At 42.7% G+C, this 22,613-nt stretch overlaps 1 protein-coding gene across 3 annotated transcripts in view; it reads right to left on the reverse strand.

Annotated features, from left to right (window-relative positions):
- The window catches only part of Syn1 (Syntrophin-like 1), a 369,480-nt gene that overhangs the window by 164,508 nt on the left and 182,359 nt on the right, over positions 1 to 22,613 (reverse strand). The gene's annotated exons all lie outside the window — the stretch shown is intronic.

Genomic DNA, 22,613 nt, shown 5'->3' on the forward strand with positions numbered 1-22,613 from the left:
GAAATTTGCCGCGTACCTGGCCGACAGTGGAACAGACCGAGGCGAGCCTCGTAAATCGTACCCCGGCCGGATCTCTGTTTCGCCATCGAAGCGTCTGCGAGATACGGTACCGCGGTCACGTACAGACTGTTTCAAAATCCAATTTGTCGTTGATGTTTCGACGTTGCTGTGCCACCGACGCGATTACATATAGGACAAACTCGTTAAAGTTCGAAGGAACACACTGTGCACGAGCACAGGAGGGGCTACGAACGATGAGGGGTGAGTGGTAAAACGGAGAAGAGCAGAGGGGATACGAAGGTGCGCGGGAATAGTCTGCAATCCTGACACGAGCTAACCGAAATACTGAAACATGTAACACACGCTCAGAGGGTGGCAGAGTAACCGACACCCTCGGGCGAACGGCGAATTCGCAGGAATCCCGTAAAAACCGGTCGTAAAGTCGGGATACGTTCTCCTGTAGGAAAGACGTGGCTTAATATCGAACTGATCGGTGGAATATCGACCGGCCTTTTGGCCCTCCTATTCCTCGTCCTGGAATTTCCGACCGTGCTTCGATTCTCGTTACCGAAATTACCGATCTACGCGGAGTAAACCGTGGGTTTACGACTAGTTCTTTTTAGAAGCAGGAGTCGATGGTACGTGCGTGCACGCGCGCGCGCGTGTGTGTGTGTGTGGAGAATATAGTATAGCAGTGTTGTTAATGGACGTAGTTTACTCAAATTTTCTCAGGTAATGAGCAGTACACGGATACGCTAATGTCTTTCATTCATCGTAAACTCTAATCATAACCATTTGCTTGTCAATCTATCTGCTCCGACAGAATCTTTTCTCCCTCATCGTGCACAACGTGGCTGGTTCGGTAAACACGGTAGCAATTTCAACGATGCCCATTGATAAGCGACGTACACCGTGGTTGTAATACAAGTCCCGAGTAACCAATCTCGTTCACTGAGCGGCGCAAACAGCCATCCATCTGTCCAGTGATTCGTCGCATTATTAATAATTAGACGCGCTCGTGTACGCGACACGACTGTTTGTCCCCGATTTCCATCCAATTGGATTACCGCTCGCGTCACCATAGAATTTCATTCGCTAATATTGGCCGGATAAATCTGCTCGTTGGTCATCGACGTTCTTATCCTAGCGCATCGTGATCCGCGATAATTCTCCGGATAGAGAATACTTGTCTTTGTTTCTACGAATGTTGCGATAGCCGTTAAAACACACTGCAAACGTTTGATTTTCAGAACTATCGAAATGAACATTTTTGTAAGCCTGGAAATTGGTAATTGATAACATAGATTATATTGTAAAGTACACTGATAGCCAGGTGACCGGATTCCAAAGACTTCTATGATTCACCATTTTGCCTGAAAATCACGTCGACGCATCGAAAAACGAATATCGAATATGGACTACGCTCATACGCTTTTACTTGGATTTCGTGGAATTTTGGAAAGCCACGAGTCGAGATCCGAATCGTGGCATGTCGAAAATTCTGTCTGGACGAGCGCGATCGTCGTGTGGTCCACAAAAACTCGAAACGTTCTGGGCGGCCGCGCACCGACCGGAACCTGCTGTGCAATTTTCCGCGCGCGTTCGACACGCGAGCGAACGAGCTTCACCGAACGCGGCCACCTATAATTTCGATCGCGTATTCGAGGCCGATCGTCGTTGGCCCTCCCATTCTCGAGGCTGGCAATTTCGCTCGATCGACGCGGCCGATAACGAAATCCGCGGCTCTCCCCTAGATAATTTTCGCGCGTGAAGTGAATTTCACGATGAATCGTGCAAGAGGAACGATCTTGATATCGCCAAGCGTTTGTTCGATTATATAACTAAGTCTAATAACAAACGATTGTAGGATCGTAAATGAGCCTTTTCACTTAAAAATTTTACAAATTAATCATTTTAATAAATCAAGCATTTATCCTTGGTGCATTTCCGCTATTTTCCTCTCCCTTATTATCTTGCTTCTTTTCTCTTTTATTAACACAGCTCTTCAATTTAGCAGATTAAATCACCCTCGACTTCTTCCACGGACAATTTTATTTAATATCCAATCATCCCTGTCTGTGAATTTAGACTCCTTTCTATTTTCTCAATTTCCGCAAACATCCAAATATAGAATAATCAACAAGTTAGAAGAAAGCACGGAAAAGTTTTGTATAGATTGACATACAAACGACGTTGTCGAAGTATTTGCATCGAAATTACTCATAATCCTGGAAGATTTTAAGACGAGAAACAAGCAGTTAGTAACTTTGAGAAGGCAGTAAGTAGCGTTTTCGACGTCAGAGAAGAGGTCAAGGAGGAGAAACCCGGGAAATTCACAAAATATTTGAAAGTCGAAATATGCTTTCTGTTTGTGCGGTCTCGGAAGGGAACACAAAGGTAATGGGACACAAAGCTCGATGAGTAGCGTCCAACGTTGACGCTAGTTTTTAACGCTCCATTAATATAATTAAGAAATCCCACTCGGAAAAATATTCCTCTGATTAGATTACTCGACATAAATGTATCGTTAAAAAAAAAGCGGAATGAAAAGCCGAATAAAAATACGTATCCATAGCTAACTAAATCGTGAAACAATAAATTAATTAAGTGGGCGTGGGAGGAAGTAGGCTTTATAAAATGATTATTGGTGATACGAAGACGAGTTAAAGAATCATGAAAATAGGTGCCTATCGAGTCACTCTAGAACACTGCAGGTAATTGGAATTTCTATTAAGATACGTCTATGCGAATGGTAGAACTGTTAGGACTTTATCTTCGGAATTAGAGACACTCGCAACGAGACCACGTTACAGCAAAATACGCTGGTTTCTGGAATATGCAACATCCCCGGAGCTCGCTACTGCTAATCTACTTTAGCAACTCTCTAAGAACAACTTGCAGGTAGAACATTAGTTTTCCTTAGGGAATGGAATCAATTTCCGCATTAGGATTAGTTAAACGCTCGAATCTTTCCGAACTTCGCCAACTTCCAACAACTTCTCTGGTCTCTCCGATATGTACGAGTATCATACGATACGCAGGTATATCATATATCGTTTGTGTGCATCAAAATTCATAACAGGAACGGTATGGGAGAAACATCGACAGAAACGAATCAGAAAGATAGAAGGAAGAGACGAGGACAGTTTGAAGACGACCGATCGAGCTCCGGGGACGCGTTCGAAATAAGAGGAAAACGGATAAACCGGAAGTCGATCGCTGTCCGCTGCCGACGGAAGATATTTTTAATATCCGGCGAGGCAACCATCCGTTCGTCTTATCCCACCGCCTCGGCACAGGCCCGTGTATACAGAGAGGGACAAAAAAGGGTGGCTTGCGTCTACAAGGGGAATCATCTGGTATTGAAATTGCACGGAAATTTATCCCAGATCGGTAGGTAGGTGTATCGATGCACCATTCTAAAATTCAAATCCCGATGAAGAATGGATCGTCTCGATCGACCTATTCTTAGACTTTGCCAGAAACGTATGGGACCGGACAACTTTGTTGGAGAATTCGAACGAAGCACACGTGAGATCTTGATAATTTGCTACTGTGAGAACAAGAACACGGGAGAATGATGAACGATGAAGAATCGAGCAGATAATTATTCTACGGTTATTAAAAATTACCAAAAGATTCCACGTGACAAGAATACGTAGTGTTGGTGTGAGATTTTTGAAAACGTAGTACGATTGGAAAATGAAAGGGTCTCGTATGAATCGTGTAAAATTAGATAAGATTTAAGCGAATTGCATTGTGTTGAGTGAGAGTTACATTGTATTATTTCTATGTTATTGTCGAATGTAATTCTAGTTTCGTAATGCTATTGGCCGATAAAGTGAACGAATTCCGAGCTAATAATTACAACAGCATATTTATAGCTACATTTGCCAGAATTGAAACCGAATATAAATAATCCGGGGAAGCATCAGAGACCAAAGCGGAAACGCACGTGCGACTGGCGTATGCTATTATGACTTTGATTGTCACGTTGACCATTGGTGACCGGAGCGCTTGAACTTCTTACAATTGTAAAAATTGAATGAAAATTAACAGGGCATTTTGAATATAACCGATAAATAGAAGATACTTCGAAGTAAAAAGTGCCCCATTGAACGATTAGACATTTTTATTAGAACATCAATAAAAAAAAAATGAGAACAAATCTTGCATCTAACGGGGCACTGTGTTTGCATCCATATCTTTGAGGGGCAATCGTTGGAATACGACGATATTTCACGCATAGGCACAATACCCTTATACAGACACCCACACAGGCATTTGAACAGGACATTTACACAGGTCATACTCATTACTGTATAGAGAGTGGGGTTCAAAGTATTTAAGGAATCATGGGTTACTACCTAAGTCTAGTCTGAAAGCAACTGGCCAGCAATCAACAATTCTTGTATACGTTGTTAATTATATCACTCGCTTATATACATTTGGTTCTGTAGTTCTGTTTAATAAACATCACTGAATATTATTTCAACATAAACATTGTGTCTTCCACAGATTATTAATCTTCACTTGAAGATTAAATTCTAACAGTAATCTACGAATATTATTATAAACACACTTAGAAAATAATCCTAAATGCTGCTTTATAATCATATAATTGAAGTTAGAAGTGTGCACATACCTTACGATTATATGTACAATGAGCAAATACTGTTTACTAATATCTTCTACACGTTCCAACAATATGTTCTGGATGTTTTGCTTACGACGAAATAACGAATGCGAATGGTTTGTTGAAATAAACGAAACCTTGTTATAATATGTCGCTATCGACTGTTATCAAGACGCCAGAGTGGCCAGCCGTGACCACCAATAAGATAAACGGTCCATTGGCGAAGAACGTTGTCTTACATCAATTTATTATTATTTTTCCATTATATGCCTTGAATAATAAAAATACTCCCGTGGCATCCTGAGCGAAACATGTCATTTCGGCATGGCAGTCAAAGTGTTATCTGGCCTCGCAACCACGAGATCGATACCCGAATCAATGTACGATCACGCGAAACGAAGTTACTGGAATATAACGCTACAGTGAGACGCGAAAGGATGATCAAGAAGGCGAGATGAATCGCTTTAAAAGGGTTCGCCACCTGTGGTCCCGGTACTGTGATCGACAGGTGGTAAACGGCACTTTGCAGCGACGCCAGAACAGAAAATATCCTCTCACGCGAGGATCCTTTCGCTATTTACGAGCAGCTCTTCCTTATACGTGCTATGCACACTGGCAAAGCCGTTGGCTCAGACTGGAACCCGCGTCCACCAGAAAAACGTACAGATGATCTTGTTCCCATGAACAAGCTGGCATGAATATTGAACGAATCCGCGAGACGCGGCAGCGAGCGTGCCAAACGTTCGTAAATTTTACGCTCTATGTAGCAACATTATCAACATTCGTGATGGAACAATGTTTCACTTCGTAAACTGAAAATATACGCTGCTAGGAGCAATTACGCAATTCTCTTGCATCAATCGACAGAAACGAGGAAACGTTATACATTTGATATTATATGAAACGCTATTTCTACGACACCGTAACAAAGATTGATTTTAATAATTCGGAAGAATACAAGAACAAACGAAAGATGATATGAAAATCAAAATGACACGTAGATCGACGCTCTAATAGGATTGTTTACAGCAATTCAAGGATTAATAATAAGTAACAATTATCAATCTAATAATTAAGAAGGAATCTAGCCGGAAGCATTGCATTTTACGCTCCATTATCGCAAAGGAACCAGTTTACAATTCAATTTTTAACGCCATTACATGCATTTGTTAGAGGTAGCAAGAAATTAAAATTGACGAGAATCCGTGAACTTATCGATACGATATTTCTCCCGTGTAATATTGTATTTGATCCGGTAAATAAGATGATGTTACCGGTTCGGTGAGCTTTCTTCTCGGGATAAGTTTCGTTAGATTAAACGCCTGGGTCGTCACGGGAACGCGACTGATCCCTCGAGATTTTTATTCGCCGACCGAGGAAGGATGCCTCCGGATAAGAAACGTCCGGGAATCTACCCCTTTTTCGCGGCTCTCGCGTAATCGTATGATTTACATTCAAATTTCCTTCGTGGGGCAATACGACCTGTTCTTCGCCGAAATTTATTCGGGATTTCGTTGGGTCCGAACGATTCCAGCTTACGGTGGAAACTGGAGAAACTGTCTTAGATATTTCCCTGTTTTACTCAACATATCGCGGGCCAGAAATTTAGCGATACTGTTAACTCTGATTACTTCCGGACATCGTGTTAATTGATACGCTATCGAAGAATTTGAGAGAAATTTTGAGAGAAATTTCCAAATTTTATATTTAGACGACCACTTGGTGGAAAACATTTTTCCTCGATACAGCGAATTCTTGAATAAAAGGCGAAGGGAAAATAGAAGCTTGCAAACGTTTATACAGATCGTTAGAATCTGTCACTCATCGTTTCAGGTGACGCATATTTACGGAGGGGCATCAGTTTGAGGATTTAATATAACACGATCATTCGAAAAGTAAGTAATAAATGTCTTTTACAATTTTAATTGTGGCCAGGTTTTTTAAATATGTTTACTTAGATATTCGCAGTGATAGAAAATAAAATTATGTCACTGATATTTCTGAATGTATTTTAATATTAATTACAAGGAAAAAATATACATCTATTAGGTTGCCCTAAAAGTGTCTTTCTTTTACAGACACGTCTTTTTCAGCAACGCATCTTTATACAAAAATGAAACCTAATCTGTCGAACGTTGTAGTCTTTACTTTGATAGAACAGAATGGATCATACGTAATTCGATAAAATAATATAAAACGGAAAATGTTACGCATCCATTATTTCCTTATAAAACGAAAGAAACTTTTCGGACCACCTGATATATGGAAAAAACATCGGTGAAATTGAAAACTAAGAAAAAGATAACCTTGAAAGAAATATTCTTTGCGGGATATTCATCTTATAATACCATTCAACTTGCATAGAAAGTATTTTTTACATCGTCAGAACTCAAGAACATACTTCGGTGAACCAACCTGTATGTTTTCTCTGACACTCTTTATATTGTCTACAGATAAATTAAAAACTCTGATTGAGCAAGTAATGCGATGTGACAGTTCGCAACGATGTGAGAAATCTGAAAAACCGAACGGAGCGTCTCGGTTACCCGGACAAAGAGCAATCTAGCAGCGGAAATCGTGCAATTAAAGAGGAAGGGGGGCTCGAATTTTCCCCCGGTACGGCAGACTGTCGGCCGTTCGAGCGAGCGAAAATAAAAATCCAAACGGGCGGCGCCGCGGCAGTCGTTTTCTTCGACGACGGTATATATACTGCATTTAATCGGGCGAATGCGAATCACTAGAACGTCCGGCGGCAGTTGCAATGTGACGGGCAAGGAAATAAGTATAAATGAAAATGAAACGAAGATCGTTGCCTTCTGTCCTTCTCCTTTTACTCGGACTTTTATTTCCTTTTCTATTCTTCAACCCCCTTCATTATTTCGTCATAGCCTTGCTCGAAAAGCATTCGCGACGATTAAGCATTTCTCTCTTCAGCAAGGCCTTATCACGATGCTCGTCCACGAATCGAGTCCAAGTTGAAGTTGGTGATCAGTGGAAAAAGGACGAGTTATTTACGTAGACGAAGAACGTGTAATTATAAAGATAAGTAGAAAATTCTCGTATTCATTCGTAATATAAAGTTTTTGCATTAGTTGAGAATTAATTATGGAGAATTAATTATTAATCACGATGAAACTCTACAGTTTAATTAAATTGTAATGAAATCATTCCTCTTCTCACAAGCAAAACAGATACTAATTACAGAGGATTAAATACAAGTGCATATCTGCAACGCGTAATGAATTTATATATTCATTCGTATCTAAAAATGTACGATTAATTGGACGAAAAATAGTAAGAAGTAGATACATGTTTGGCAACAAATTTATGTGTATCGTTTCGCCCTTCTAAACAATTAGATACCAGGAAATGATAGCTTGCAGGAGATTAGGTCCAGCCATGGTGATGGAAACACGTTCCTCCCCTCGAGAATAAGCTCTCCCTATTTGAATCGATTTATCGGTGCGCGTGTAACGTGAGAAACGCTGCGTGTTCACCGGTTATCGTCATCATTCGCCAACGCGAGCCATGCACAAGAAATACCTTGATGAAATATCTGTCAACTATTTGTTCGATCGTAAATAAAAAGTGCTAAAGCTTTGTTTGATCCGAACATGACGTTCTCGCAATAAAATTTGGATATTCGAACAAAAATTGAAGCCGTGAAAGGATCACGAATCTAACTTTAGGTTAGATGGTTTTTACGATGTAACGAGATCGTAAAATCGATCGAGCGAATAAATTGACAGAAGGTTGAGGACTTGTAAAACTTGGACAAGAAATTGCGTGATGTACCATATATACATTTATCCCTCGAATATTTATGTTTGAATCTCATTCTTATTTGAGCAAAGAAAAAAATGTTTAATATTTTAATGAAAACTAAACACTTAGATGAAAGATATTATTAAGCATTTAGTTCGATTGCGTTGAAGGACAGCGGAACGTTGTCTGCATCCCTGGATATCATCCGATATCTTTCCTTGATGCTCGGTAATTTAATCGAACGATTCTTTAGACGTCTCACTTTAGGTGAAAATTACCACGTAGCAACTCTGTATAAATATACATGTTCCGAACGATCGGAACCATGGAGTTCACGTCTCTGAATAAGTTCCATTGGTATCCGCGAGACATCGTCAAATAAAACACCTGGCCTTCGTGGAAATTCTAACGAGTCTCATCAATTATTCATAAAGTTGACGTCTGTTCTTTCCGATTCTTATCGCGGCTGATTCCAATTGAATCTCGATTCGGCCTAGGCCGCATGGCACGGGGCTAATTTAAATGGAAGCAGGGCGAATCGAACGTCCGGTTGAAATTCGATCGTAAAGACGAGGACGAGACGGAACGTCAGCTTAATTTGTATGCGCGACAGCAATAAATGCTTTATGGTTGCTAATAAATGAGGGCATGCGAGTGGCAAACGGTTGAGCTACTTGCGCGTAAGGCCATGCGAGAACATCGGGTAGCAGCTTTACAAGCGCGTACTCGTTCCGCGATAGCATTAAAATGTAAATTTGCCCAGTATCGTTTCATTGATCGTAAACAAGAGAGTGTCGTGTGAACGAAAAGGAAGAAAAAGAGGAACTGAAGATAACGTTGTTATCTTAAATGGAGCTGGCCGCTTCTTTATACGCCGTTCGTAGCGTTCAATTATAGCCGAAACGCTTATAATTCCCGGCAACTTTGCATAATGAACCCAGCCGTAGCAAAGACATTCTCGAAAGCCTCGTTGGAAGTCGATCGTTCGCGAGAACGTGGCGGGATATAAATTTCCAAGGGCCGCGAGAATGGTAGCTGGTTCGTCGACGAATCCCTGGGATAAAAAAAGGGCGACGAAACGACCATAAACCGGTGCTTTTTCTTTAGATCCGGGCACCGACGACAAGTACAGGGTGTTATATCGTTGCACATCCATTCGGTACGCTTGAATTTTTCCTTCGCTCAATATAAATCCTCCATCAGCGCGTTTACTTGGTGAACACTGACGAATATGGCAGAAACGGGTGATTCACGGAGCTGCTAAGAGAACCCCCTCGACGTAGCTCGCGGACAAACGAGCCTAGGGTGTCGGCGATGTTTCGCTTCGATTGGGATTTCGAGCGGAAAAAGGCGCCACGCGTTTGATTGATGGGCGCCTGGATGTATACAGGAGCTTGAAAATCGAGAGCACCGGATGAAGAGGGGATGAAGGGCGTTAGAAAGTTCGTACCGATCGACAACGGAAATGTCAATGTCTCTGACGGGAAATGAAAAGCGCCAACATGTAGAAATATTTTAATTTTCCACGGAGACACGAAAATTCGTGGAAATTTGTGCTCGAAAAGGGGCAGCACGATTTCGCAACGCTCAGCTGACTACGAATGCACCCACGATAGATCGAATATATAAGCAACCTGTGAAACGCCTGCATATCTATGCAGCTACGCTTCTGATCAAAACTTTGGATACGTCTTTCTTTGTATTCGTATCTCCTTTACAAACGCGAAATGCGACGCAAATCGTTTGCTTATTCCCTCGCATCAGCCTGTACAAACAAAAATGTATTAAATCAGCATCTCTAACGAGATACAGACGACCGATCGACGAGAGGCCTCTACCATTTTCTAACGAGTAATTAAATATCAATGAAGTTGCTCGAACCACGCATGATGAAACCAAAGCAAATTCCGACAGAAAGCAAAGACCGTGCACGAGAGGGATAAAGTGGTGCCACCGGTAGCGCAAAAGCGCATTATATTGGAAAAGTTCCGGCATCGAGAAGCCATGGAAAATAGCAATTAAAAAGGTAGTCGGACGTTGATGAAAAAGCGTATTTTCTAATGAATTCTACGCAACAAGCCCGCCATGTACGTCGGGCAAATTTACGAGCTTCTTTCTCATTAACACGCGCACAAGCGTCTACGGCGGATTATGCAACAGGGTTGCAGCGTTAGAGGAGGGCCCACGTGACAAATTGCCGATATTTGCCCGGCGATGCTCACAAGGATTCATAACTCTCGTAAAGTACAAATGTTCAAGACTTGCACTGTTCGTATAATTATTTAAACAAGTTTCTAAAAAGATGTTGAACAGATTGTTAAGAAGATCGTTTAGAGGATAAAGTTGCAGATTTCAGGCTCACCCCAATCGTGAAATTCTTTAAATTCGAAGAATATTCTCCGGCGTGTTTCAAACTCTTGCCAGATTCTTTCGTTTCCAGACTTACGCGATGTTCGGATGTTTCGAATACTAAGATTCTGTTATCTTGCCAGCTTTCAAAGATACTACGCTCTACTCCAAATAACAAACGCATAAATCTGATAATTTTCGAATCATCAAAATCGTACGTACAATCTTTTCTCTATTTCAATATTCCGTGTACCCCTTTTGTTATTTGAAAAATATCAGTTCTCGAGTCACATCGTTCGCGAATGTATTTCGAGTGAAGCGACTCGTCTCTTTGCGGCAATGTTCGCATTCAGAACGACAACTTCGATACCAGTTATTTTTCCACAAGAGAAACGGACCGAATCGGTTTTCCCGTTTCGTGATTCCGCTGTGATCATCCTTGATCTGAACTCCAGGATTACGTACGTACATCTCGTCGTCCCGTGGGACTTGATACATCTGCGGACGTCGCTAATTGTACCCAACAACTTCGGAATTTTCGTCGCGTACGGGTTTTGGAAATTCGACGCGACGCGCCCGGCAATCGCGTCGACGAGAGATTTTCTGCCTCCGATCGCCCCGTTTTTCCGCGACCTCCTGAAGTTAATGGAAACTCGAAATTGCTACGAATCAACGGTATACTGTTCCCCTGAACGAATTCTGATGAAAACCTTTCGCTATTCTATCCTAAAAATGGAATAACCCAACTTCGTTTCGGAAAAATGTCGGATTTCTATGAAATTTAATAGGAACAGAAGAAATTCCAAGGTTTTAGCGTGAATTCTTAATAATAAGAAATTAAAATCTCCGATGAAACATAGACGCTGCTCGACGCTTATGACAGCAGAGCATAGAATGGCGAGAATTAGGGCAAAGGGTCAAAGGACTCTTAAGAATAAAGAGTTAATGCAGGGTCGGCAGATTTCAACGGCGTCGTTTGTGCAATGTGCGAGCAAAATTCTCGTTTATTCAAGACAGCCTCAACCGTGAAAATTTCCACAGACTTCAAGGGAGAAGAGGGCAAAGTGTACGCCAGCCGAAAAGACAAAAGCTAGTTTCCTTAATCCCGAGGGCCGCACCTCGAGTACAATTTCTTCGTCCGTTCGAGGGTTGCACGGCAGCACCGTAGCGTTGAATCTATCCGTTTAACTGAAACTCAACTGGAAACTCAACCGGCAATTCTGGCCCCTTGCAATTCCGTTTCCATTAAATCGTGACCATTGTTTCGAGTTCAAAAGGGCTGGCCGTCGTCGACGACGACGACCAAAAGAAAAGCGAAACGTTTAAAGTTTCAAGCAGAGTTTCAGCGTTCTGTCATTTGCATCGCAAAGATTTCGTCTTTAGTCGCACGCTCTTTCTTAACCTTGGTTAACAGCTCTCAGCCATGCGTTTTCCTTTACAAAAAACTATTTCTAAAAAGAACAATCTGGTTCTCGTTAAATCTAACAAATTCCACCTACTCTCGCCTCTCGACAAACTCTTGGGAAAACGATTGAACGCGGAGGAACGAAATAACGTCAAGGGCCCCGTAGCTCTCGCCATGGTTCCATGGCGTCGTAAATTCTTATCGAGGAATAAAGGTGCGGCAGAACAATCACGATGACTCACGAGAGCATCGAAATCCCCGCAACGAGGATTTCACGATTCGCCCTTGGAAAGGCGCAGCCTAAGATTTGCCGGGAACTCAGAAATCTGTCGTGGAATCTGATGGTGTGCGCGCGGGGGATTCCTTTGAGAGTGTCGTTCGGCGAACACAGGCTTTACGAGCGCGTTGTGCAGGAAGACAGAGAAAGAGAGAAAAAGAAAAGAGAGAGAAAGAGTGAAAGGGCGCGAGAGCGAGACTGGAACGGCTTCTCGCCTCGTAAGGGTTCGAATCTCGTCGCGAATCAGAGAAAAGAGTTCGAAACGGGTATTGGTCCCAGGACGAACTGCGAGATACCGCTCGCAATATCGTGCCTTTCCCTTCCTTTTATCTAAACGACCCTACACACAGGGTCGAGCGACCACCGAAATCACAGCTCACCGTTGAAACTCCGAATCGAGACCCATCCTACGGACATTTTCCCGGGCGAATATCGCGGAATAGATTGTTCCTCGTTCCCTTTTATTCTACCTTTTAATCCTCCGGAAATCCGACTCTGCTCGAACGAGACGTAGCTGAGATCATTACTGGGCCCCACTTGTTACCTCTTACCAGTGCGGTGAACCGTGTCGCTTATAGCAACCGAAATATCTTCGAGGAGCCATATATACGTACGTGTATGAACGCGTAAATATGGATGCATGCAATTTACATAAAACGTACGAGTACAGGTAAGAGGGCCAGAGTTATTCATACGAATAAAATTTCTAAATATCCCTATCGGAGTAGTGGAAAACCGAGGGAACAATACACGGAACAAAAAAGAAGAATTTTCGCAGAGTTATCACGCCACGTATGCGATGGGAGGATGAGACTAGCTGACCAAAAAGTGTGCCGCCACTAACAATGGAAAGGGTTTTTCATGCTCGAACGTGAAATAGTGAAAAAAGGAAGAAAGGATGGGATAGTGGATCTCTTCATACGAATTTGCCCCGCTGTAATGGCTCGGTGGAGCCTTTTAATAGGCTAGGAAAGCATCCGAAAAAACGTAGGTATATAACCCGGTCGCGCCTTTTTAACACGGCGCACGAAGTTTTATCAGCAAACGACCGCTCTCTCGAGTCAGGACTTTTCGACAGGGTGCGCGGTTTTATCTTCATTCTTTTATATCCTTTATTCTTTTTCTATCTATTTTTTCTATTTTTTTTTTTTGTCTTTTTTTTTTCATGACAAAAATCCGAGGGGAGGCGTCGTTCGACCGGCACAACCGAACAATTATATTCTTCGCAACGAACCGAACTCTCCATTAATCCGATCGGAAAATTGTTGCGCGGCTGGCTAACGGCGTAGTCGTCGCGGCACGGCGCGCTTAAAAGCTTCTCGGAAATCGAATCGCCGCGCCGTGAGGTAGAACACACCGAGCGTGTTCGAGCTCGTTCGAGCTCGTTCGAGCATACGAATAAAATGTTATTTGCATTCGACACGCGGGACAGACACGGCCGAGCCACGTCGTTGCCCATGTCGCGTGTGTAACCATTGATACGTGACCCGAGCCGTAGCGCAGACAGACAAAGGAGTCACCCTTAATTCGTCGCGGTGCTGTTATTCTCGCAACCCCTTTCCAACGTCGTCGTTCCCCGTCCCATCTCGTTTAACACCTCGTGTGGCTGTGGCGCGTGCAAACGCGACCGAGAAAGAAAGAAACCTGTAACCACCCGACGCGTTCCGTGAAATAACCGACTCGTATCGTATGCGTGACGCAACGTCGCCACTTTCAACGGAAGCTACGTGAAACGGACGAGCGTAATATTTCCTCCGCGAAGCCACAGAGCGGAGAAACGCGCGCGTTCAACGGTGCTGCTACGGAATAACGATTTTACTGACCTACGACGACGACGACCGTGTCACGTAATTTTTAAAGTGAAAAACACAAGATTCGGTCTGAAGTCAAGTTTATTTTTCACAGTTAGGTTTTGCTACAAAAAGATCGGAAGAAGAACTGTTTGGTCCTGGCTCGTACCATCAGGGAAGAAAGCTCGGTGTGGGTGTGCCCTTTTGAACTCAGAACGCGGATTCGTCGTCCGCACTTTTCGATAGAAAAGTGAGGGTAATGATCCGCGATGCCCATTGGCTAATGAATGATAAAGAAAACCAGATATGGGCATCCTTGTTACTGGGAAAAGTTTGTTATCTCGCCAGACACCCGCTTTCTCCGTAATAGTTAAGAGCGTGCAACAAATATGCGGACCATCTGTAAACCGAAAATGTTTATGTGAAGAGAAATGAAACAGAACAGATTCGGTTTACGGTGTCTCCTTAGGCCTGTTGAGGGTTAGCGTTAACAATGGGTAGTCCTTAACGCCCAGACTATGAGGAATCTCGCAAGGGCCATAGCATCTAGCGTAGCACGTGCTAAACAAAAATTTGATCCGTGACATTCCCCCCTTCTTAGATTTAACTTGGTCCCTCAAGTTTTCCTCAGGAGGCTTTTGCGAAATCGTACTCGATGTGGTTTGAAAATTACACCTGATTCCTATTTTCCTTCGGGGTGGCATGTATTGGTTGAGGTATAGGTGTTGGGTGTTGCGGCCAGGGCGTTTGGTGCTGGTGGGGCTGTTGACTAAAATTTCATTTCGGCAAAGTCGACCTGGAAAGTAGGGCTTTAAACGATTGCTGTGTATCTTTTTGTTTGTATGAATAATTTTCGTCTCGTCTAGTTAGAACATGTATTCTAGGTAGTGCGTCGGCTGCGGTATTATCTTTTCTTTTCAGATTGACTGTTTTTGACACTGTTTGTTTTGGGGGTACGTCGTTTTCCCGTTGCAACAAGAGAATGTTATTGTCTAGTTTGAGTTGTTGGTTTGATAGTTCAAATTTAAATTTAGATAGGGCTGAAAAACCGAGTATGCCGTCCTCTATGATCGGAAAGTCATTGTCTACCACGAAGAATTCTACAACCTTACCAAATAATTTTATCAACGCGTGTTCGTTAGTCTTAAATCTAGAGTGTCCCATCGAGAATTTCTGTTCTTTCACTATTGTTGGTCGCAATACACATCGTCGTTTGAGTATATTAATTCCTGCTCCGCTATCGACGAGGAATTTAAGTCGTCGTCCGTCGGACCGTAGAATCACTGTGGGTAATCTTCCTGTTGTGGCGTTAATTCGAAGGTCTGGTCTGTTGGTTGTTGGTCGTCGCTGCTCGGGGAATCGTGATCGTTCCGTTGGTCTTAATCGTCGATTTCTATCTTCCCTGAGGTATCGCTCGACGTAGGAGGCTCTGTTTTCGGCTTCGGCGATATTGTATAGTGGGTAGCCGAGTAATATTCTTCCTATTTCGGGTTTTAACCCTTGGATGAAATCGATTATGGAGTCTCTTAAGATCCTATCGTTCGTCGTTCGCCTAGTGATTTCGTCATGGTACTCATTCGTTATGCTGTTTTGTAATTTATTGAGTGCTCTGCGAAATCTGATAATGTAACTCTGAACACTTTCGCCGTGTTCCTGTCTTGTTTCGCGTAGTTCGTCTTGTTGTTCCTTAATGGAGGTTTGAGTGGCTACGTTTCGTCGTAGGGCATCGTACAAGTGTCCGTATTCGTGGATTGGTACATTGCGGATAGCCATTGCGGCTTTACCCGTAATTTTCCCGAACTTAATCATTCTGAGCAGTACCGTTTGTTCACAACACAAGGCTCGCACTTCGCGCACTTCGCGTATGAACTCTTCTACTCCGATATCGTCTTCGAGGCTTAGCTGTGGTAGACATGCCATCGCCTCCATGGCTCGTAACCTCGGAGGATCGAATCGCGGTAAACGGTCTTCGTAGGAAGGATAGTTTTCTGCTTCTGTTTGAATTGGAGCGAATGGTGGGGGAGTTCTGTCTCTCGCGGTAACAACTTCGTCCACGGTAATCATGGAGCTCCGTTCCGTATTAACGTTGTGTCCTAACGTAAATTTCGAGATGTTTTTGTTTAATAGCTCTATTTCTGCTGTACGCTTCTTATTTTCATTGTCGGTTATCTGTCGCGTTTCTTCTATACGTCGCGCAAGAAGTTCGATTTGTTTGACAAGGTCCTCGTTTTGTTTCTGTATCGCGTCGAGTATGGCACGAGTCGATTTATCCATAACTCCGGTTGCAGAAACGGTTTCCTTTTTGTCCTTTTGTGGCATGGACATGATTCCAATCAAGCTTATCGAATCGGAATTATCGTCGTTTGAATTCGAAACGCTTGGGAAACTTGGTTTTCTCGCACGGTAACGCGAAAATGAATTGAGTTTTGTAGCTTACCGTAGTAGCTATGCCCGTCGAGGAGTCTCTGGGATGTTTCCTCTCTGGCTGGTTCTGGATTCCGAATCTTATTTGTAGGCTTGCTCTGCGCTGACCGTAGTCCTCTCGTCTAGTTTCACCGTAGTGGAACGTTGAAAGTTGCTGCAGGGCTTTGTGGTAGTGAAGATTCACAATGGTCCGCTAATCCTTCGATCTTCAATGATGCGCGTACGCCGAAATCGTGATTTCGTTTACACTGAAGCGAATGGATCCTTAGCAGGATCGCCAAAATGTCACGTAATTTTTAAAGTGAAAAACACAAGATTCGGTCTGAAGTCAAGTTTATTTTTCACAGTTAGGTTTTGCTACAAAAAGATCGGAAGAAGAACTGTTTGGTCCTGGCTCGTACCATCAGGGAAGAAAGCTCGGTGTGGGTGTGCCCTTTTGAACTCAGAACGCGGATTCGTCGTCCGCACTTTTCGATAGAAAAGTGAGGGTAATGATCCGCGATGCCCATTGGCTAATGAATGATAAAGAAAACCAGATATGGGCATCCTTGTTACTGGGAAAAGTTTGTTATCTCGCCAGACACCCGCTTTCTCCGTAATAGTTAAGAGCGTGCAACAAATATGCGGACCATCTGTAAACCGAAAATGTTTATGTGAAGAGAAATGAAACAGAACAGATTCGGTTTACGGTGTCTCCTTAGGCCTGTTGAGGGTTAGCGTTAACAATGGGTAGTCCTTAACGCCCAGACTATGAGGAATCTCGCAAGGGCCATAGCATCTAGCGTAGCACGTGCTAAACAAAAATTTGATCCGTGACAACCGCGTTGCTTTTCGTCTCTCTGTTACATGTTAATGGTGTTAGAGGTGAACCGTTGGAATTATTTTGTCGCCGCTGCAATTGCGAGGTCTACCGCAATGCGATACAAAAGTGAGAGAATGCAGGAAGCAGGAGGATAGAAAAGTTGCGACGTTTGAAAAATAATGGTTTCTGGTTAACGTTGGAATTTTTCATTTTATATTATACCATTGCATCACTTTGTGCGCGAAAATTAATTTTATGCGTCACTGTTTCAGTGACTGGGTTATTAAATATCCGTGGCAATGGCATGCCGTGATTCGATATTAAGAAACAAAGAAAAGTACATGATCTAACGCGATATATAATACGACGGAACATTGGCGAACAAACGAGAAAAATGAAACGACGTCGTTGCGCTTTCTGTGTTACGAAAAATATTCCCTCCCTTAATTATATTTCTTAGTCGTCGCTGCAACTCACCAGTCCGTGAAAGTCACATCGAGCTTCATTGGAAATACATTAACGGTGTCGTGGTCCCGAGACGAATGCCGCTCACGTTTCGATACGGATTCGACGGGCTTCAAATAAAAATTCACAGGAAATTGCTAAAGCGAAAGGAATGGCGCGCAATAAGAGATTGGCTAGCGTCGATTCCCCAGCGGGAGCCCGTTCACGAGAAAGAAAACTCGGTTTTTAAACGAGAAACCAACGTTGGCTGCCGCTTGATTATCAAGCCCTACGATATTTTCACCCTTCGATCGTTCCCTAGCTTTCTGGGAACCGGTAAAAGCGAACCGGCGGAGGAAAACTCACGATTCAGACGAGTTTTCCTCGATCTCAGATCACCGGCCGAGATCAAAGATGAAGAACCGGGGAGAAGTATGGAAAACACGATAAATATACGGTAAAACGTTACAAGTCTCTAAAGAACGGATCGCAAGGTGGGTCAGTGATCTAACGCGCGATCATTTACTTTGAAAATCCACTCTGACGTCTACTTCTTTTCTCTTTTTTTCCTCCTCCAAGGTGAAAACGGTCGCGTAAAAAACAGCACGTGGCAGACGGCTTGAAAGCGAGACGGGGGCGAGCAAACGTCGTTCACGAGATCGTAATTATTTAGATAGGAGAGCAGCTTGTAGTCGTGTACCGTGCACTACAGGTAACCATCTAGCCGAGATTGCGTTTCAAGACGGTAAATCTAGTGTACACATCTGCGGGTACGCGTGTGTCTGCCCGTCGTGTCGTCTTGCACGCTCGACAAACACACGTAGACCGCGAGTACGCCGTTCCATTCCGGCGCAATGACTCCTGTCTCATTAATATTTATCGCGCTTCACATTCGAGACAGAAGTAACCTCGGCGTCGCGTGGCCGCTGATAAACGACGAAAGAAGAGGGAACACGTGGAGAAACTCTCTATGTTTCGATGATGATCTATGGATCGCGTGCGACTGCTAGAATTGTACTAGAAGAAAGTACGATCATAAATAGGTGGAAATTGTTACACGATCAAAAGCAGAAACTGCATACTTAAGACGATACTCGAGACGATAAATCGTACCTGGATTTTGGACAGCGGATAGCTATAATAATTGTAGAGAATCCATTTGGAACGATGAATAAGGAATTAAAGATCATTGGAAGACCGTGCAGTAAAGTTGGTAGCTTGGACGTGGTTCGCTGTACGATCTAGAGATGGCGGCAGCGAAGATCTTGCGGCAACCGCAATAATTTGAATTTATGATAGCATTATTGCAGTTGTTTCCTCTACAAGCACGTACTACCTACGAAAGGATTTACCAAGTGTTCATATCGTTATACGAGCGGATTCCGTGGGGGCTGTAACGCGGTACATCGGCGAAAAACTTCAGCCGAACACACACTCTGCATCCGTGATGATCGTATAACCTCCCAGCGCGTTTTAATAAACTATCCCCTTAAATCCTATCATGGTTACGCGAGCGCATGCTCATGAATACGAAGTTCTGACGAGAAAGGAAGGTTCGTCGCTTTCGAAAAAAGCAAGTACTATACGATTCTTCTGTTTTCCAGAATATACTGTACCCGTTTCTTCTCTATCTTTCTGCGACTGTATCCACCGAATATATACCATACAATTCGTTGCACGGTGAACTTTGCATTCGTTAAACCGGAGGATCAAGAGGCGCGCGAGGAATGCTAAAAACTGCAAGCATGAGAACGAGAACGTCGAAATTTGACTGAGGATTTAAGGCACGCTCGATTTATCCCTCGGTCCCCTTACCTTCCTTCCGGCTTATTAACTCCCCCGCGTCCTCTATAGCAACGACGATGTAACCATCCTTCTTGCTACAGACACATTTCCGCTGCTCGAACTCACGGGGGTCTCGCCGGCGACATTGATATTCGATGGACGCGCTAGCGATCGGAAAAGCTTTTTCCCAGCACACGTACCGAGAGATGCAACCAACAGGGTAAAGAGAAAAATACGCGGACGAACGGCAGGTAAAGAAAGAAAAATCAGGATGATCATGGACGATTAATTCGAGATGTTGCCTCGTCCATCGAGAGTATATCGGTTTCAAGATCGATTCACAGCTGAATATTAAGCGGACAGATTAATATGATGTAAACGTGAATAATTGCGGGTTGGTTAATTAATTCGCACTTGGATGCACTTGGAATGGCAGACGTACGAATATAAAATTGTACGAGTGGTCGGTAAATGCAGAATTTTTCAAATTATTGCATCCGATATATTTTACATTGTATTTTTAACGTACGATATGTAACTATAATATCTATACATAAATAATAAAAATGAAATCAAAATATATAACATAATAAATGTATATAATGAAGGATACAATAGAATATATAAATATGTATATATATTAATATAAATAAAATAAAATGATAATATCAACATCTATGGTGAAATAATTAAAAAAATTAGTGTATTACTAATCACTCGGAAGCTAGCTAACTAGCTAGCCGCAGTTTGCGGACGCGGAAATGCAACGTAAAGTACAAAAAATGCAAAATACCAATCAACTACACCCGTATTATAACAAATATCAATAGTTACATGAATTCTGACAAAAATACACACGTATGACTTAAATGCACGCTACTTCACGCCTCACATGTGTCAAATGCAAACTACATTTCGTCGCGTCTCGACACTCGAACGGTTAACGTCAATATTGGCGCAATGAATTACTTACATGTGTCTGCAGAATTTCCTCCATCGTCCGACAAATGCAATAAACGGGTCTTGATGTGCCAGTAACCTCCAAGTAACAAGAAGACACGAGCTCCGTCGAAATTACATTGCCAAGAAGCTAATCTACACGATTATCCGCTTCACGACACGTATAAGAAACACAAAACATATAATGTTTCGGCTGTCGGACTCGAATTACGACGAAAACAATCGACTCGGCTTTGAAACGGACGCTAACCTTATTTCAGATGATAGAAACGAAATATGCAACGTAATACACTTTCTATGCGAGACACTAAATTTTTAGATTCTTAATTACGCGATATGAAGATATTAATACACGAGTTTGATTAATTATCACTGTCACTGAAAACACAATGGATTTGACGTAACGGATACTCTTAAAAAGATTCGAGCAAAAAGACGTAAATTAAGAATTGTTTCACCGATGTACAGCGCGGTAATACACGCGACGTGCCGGCTTTCGCGGTCGAATGACACTGTTGCCAACTTATGAAATGAAGTGTGACAAGCATTTTCCAGTGGCGCGCGAATATAAATGAAAACAAAAGCGCGCCAAGTATAAATATCTTTAAACCTGTATCTAATCGCCCTTAGACTATCGATATAGATGCATTGTCAATATTTCGAGGTTCTCAACTAAAAGGGCCAATATTTATTATCAATACAATGTTGCTAATATAAAATGATGTTGAGAAACTCGAAATATTGACGATATTATCGATAGCTTAAAAGCGCTCTTAGAATAACTTGATCGTTTATTTGTCGCTTTTTAATAGGAATAATGTAAGAATTAATCCTTTAACGTATTATAGTATGTTATTAACGCGATATGAGTTAGGAATTACGTATATATTGTATTTTATTCATACATATTATTACGTATTATTTCTATATTACATATTTCTATATACAATAAACATTTTGAAATATTCGATCTTATTTTACAACAATGTAAACTTTCCAGAATACTTCTTCAAAATTGGGTAAATACATAAATTCCCTAACATTACAAATCTACTTACGTACCATCCAGTTTGCGCTGCAGAAAAATCATATCGCTAATTCAATCCTTTCTAAAATTACCTTCGATATACAATTCGTCGGCAAACAAAGGAAATGGATTCGAACGGAAGAGGGAATAACGAGAAACACAATCGTAGAGGAACAATCGGAGAACGAGAAAACGAAAGAGAGAGATAAATTCGACGCATCATCATCGTAGAACCCTCGCGGATTAATAATACGCGAGGACGGTGAATGAGAATCGAAAGCTCTGCTCGACGATACGACGTGACGACATCGGGATTGACGTAGCCTCCGCGTAAGGATTGATTAATTTCCACCACCGTCTCTCGCCGGGTTGTGGATTGGTTTCGATGAATGCGCCTTAGATTAAGAGCCTCGGCACTCGCAAGATACCTTGCACAGCTACTACATCGTAGAAAGGATAACTGCGGAGCTGCATCGAGGGGGGGAGGGGATTTGACAGAGGTGGAAGATATATCCGTAGAGTTATGGCCGGTATGAAACCCATAGCAAATGATGCAGGAATACGTGACTGGTGAGCAAAACGACCGGGTACAGGTCGGCTCACCACCTCGCCAACCCCTTTCGCCTGGCTGCAATCAGCAACGTGCGCCGGCCAACTCCGAAATAAATTCAATAGAAACGGTTGTACAACGTATACACACACCTGCTGTACATGAGGACGATACCGCGGGTAACGTCGCCATCCTACGACTCCGAATTTTTCCACGATGGATCCCGGTAAGTTTATCCCTATTGCCTTTCCGGCTGGCTTGAATATTTCGATTTTCCACGTAAGAGGATGTTTAGATTGCTAGAAGCTCGCAGCTTCAGCGCCCGCGACATAACGTAGTCGAAACGGTATTTCTTTGATCGAGAATAACATGCCGGTAGAAGGAAACGAGAACTTGCGT

Source organism: Bombus fervidus, chromosome 4, assembly GCF_041682495.2.
Source record: "Bombus fervidus isolate BK054 chromosome 4, iyBomFerv1, whole genome shotgun sequence".
Classification (NCBI taxonomy): Eukaryota; Metazoa; Arthropoda; class Insecta; order Hymenoptera; family Apidae; genus Bombus; species Bombus fervidus.